Source organism: Echinops telfairi, unplaced genomic scaffold (genome assembly GCF_000313985.2).
Source record: "Echinops telfairi isolate 266 unplaced genomic scaffold, ASM31398v2 ScPeMD7_25;HRSCAF=90, whole genome shotgun sequence".
Classification (NCBI taxonomy): domain Eukaryota; kingdom Metazoa; phylum Chordata; class Mammalia; order Afrosoricida; family Tenrecidae; genus Echinops; species Echinops telfairi.
The window spans coordinates 718,251-720,683 of NW_022103922.1; positions in this window are offsets into that span (position 1 = coordinate 718,251).

Sequence of the window (2,433 nt, forward strand, 5' to 3'; positions counted from 1 at the left end):
GCCCACAGACAAAGTGAGGCCTCTAAAAATCAAATGCGTCTGCTCACCCTGAGACTTTTCTTAGAACTGTGAGAAGGCAGTGACCGATTGGAAGATAGCGTTGGAAACGATCAATCCGGCAAGAGCCTCCAAGCCGAGATATCGACAAAAGGCAACAGCAACGGCAACAGCAGGACAAACTGCGCCGTCAGACAGCGATGAAACGACCCCAAGGAGACGCTCACCAAAGCGGACATCCGGATGGCCACCCAACCATGACGAACGCTGGCCATCACAGCGGTCAGAGAACGGCGGATCAGAACCCCTAGGAGAGTAGGAGAGCCCCCACCACCACCACCACCTTAGGATGGCGGAGCTCGGGAACCAAGTCAAACAGAGCCAGGTGTCTGAGCTAGAGGACAAATAACGGATGTAGGAGGACGGGCAGAAAGTGATCCCCCCTTGCGGGAAACCGGAGGGCAACTCCTCAAAAACTCAAAATAGAACCCCCAGCCTCGCCTCAGCACGTCCACTCCTGAGGGTGTCCTGCAGATGCACAGCAGAGCTGAACACGAGACCTGGTCACCAGGGAGGGGTTAGCTTGGCACTTTTCACAATGGCCAAGAGATGGAAACCACCTACATCCCCACCCACAGAGGAATAAGCCGACTGAGAGTGGCCCAGGCAGGCAGCGGAGGACGCCTCCGCCGGCAAAAGTGACCAAGGCTTGTTCCGTGGGGCAACGAGGGCGGAGCTCACACATTATGCTGAATGGAAGACGCCAGTCCCCACAGGACAATATTGACTGACCTCACTGATATACAAAAAAAGGCCAAAAAAGCAAATGTCTAGAAACTGATGTTTTCTAAAGTTTCCTAGCGGAGTGGGGAGTGGAGCAGGGAGGTTTGGTAGTGTTCGGGTCGGATGGCCTCATAGTATGTTCCACGTCAGTACACCGTGCACCCAGAACACGTTAGACTGTCGGAAGTTGTGTGCTGCCCACATCGACATCAGGGAATGGCAGCTGAGGGGACATGTGCACAAACACCCTGCAGGATCTGTCCCCTCGTTCGATGTTCCTGGTCACGGTTCCACGGGACACCCAGTTAATTACCATAACACTCTGTCTCCTTGTTCACGGGGTACACCTGTGACCTTGACCTTGTGCCGGTGGCCAGCCACGGTGCTACGCTGGGTCTCTGTGCCCTGGAGCAACAGAGGAGGCAGAGGAGGCAGGACCAGGAGGGGGAGACATGCGGCTAACGGTCTCCACGGGCAGCAGCCTTCTTTGCCAGGAGACCAGAGGAACTGGATGGTGTCCGGCCACTCACTGAACAGCCTGGTGAGAGGCCCTACAGATGAGTTCTGGCCAAGATGAGGGTGAGCTGCCAATACAGAAATGACTTCCCAATGGACTTGGATGCCAGATGGTCTAGCGTCATGGCGGACAGACGAACCCCTGAAACTATTGCCGTGAGAGCATCTCACGCCAAAAATAGCTCCCAGAGTCTCCTTGACCCCAACAGTGCCTTCACCCTGACTGGTAGCACCAAGCGTGCCTTGAGCATCGTGCCATTTTGAGAGCGACAGTCGGGATCAAAGTGACCACGCCTGCTGTGCCCATGGAGGACCAGCTCGGAGAGGGAGGGGAAACGCAGAATCATTCGACCCACCAGGACACCACCCGCCCCGCGCTGGCCTCACCATTGGTCTCATGCCTGAGCCCGTGGCTGCAGTCCCTGTCCATCCATCTCCTGGGGAGCCGTCCTCTCTCTTGCTGCGCCCCTTTAACAAGTAGGACGTGCTTCTGCAGGGACTGGTCTCTCCTGACAACCTGTCCTATGTACTTGAGACGACGTTTTGCTCTCTGGCCGAGCTTCTCCTGAGACAGCTTTGTCTGTTCCGCCTGCCGCCCCTGACCCTTCTGGCCGTCCCGTCAGCACCAGCATTCTGACGCATCGGGTCCTCCTGGGCCTTCCTCCGTCCATGTCCAGCTCTCACCTGCGGAGGACGTGACTAAAACATGCCATGGCTTGGGGCAGGCCCACCTGAGCCTCAAAGACAGCCTTCCTTTCCAACACATCAAGAAACTGCATGCAGCAGATGTCCCCTTGACTGCGGCTTCCGTGAGCATTGCTTGGGGACCCAGGCGAGGTGCAACCCTTGACAGGGTCGATGTTTTGTGGCGGCATGGTGTGGCCACTGGTCCAGCGGTGAGGATTTCGGTCTTCTTGACATTGACTTGTAACCCATTCTGAGGGCTGCTGTCTTTGGCCTGCACCAGGGCTCTCCCTTCAAGTCCTGCAAGCAGGCTTGAATCATCTGCATATCGCCGACTGGCAGTAAGCTCCCTCCAAGCGTGATGCCTCACTCTTCGCCATAGAACCCAGTGTCTCCGATGATCTGCTCAGGTTTGGGAGCGAAATGGTCGCAGCACTCAACCCTGTCCTGTGC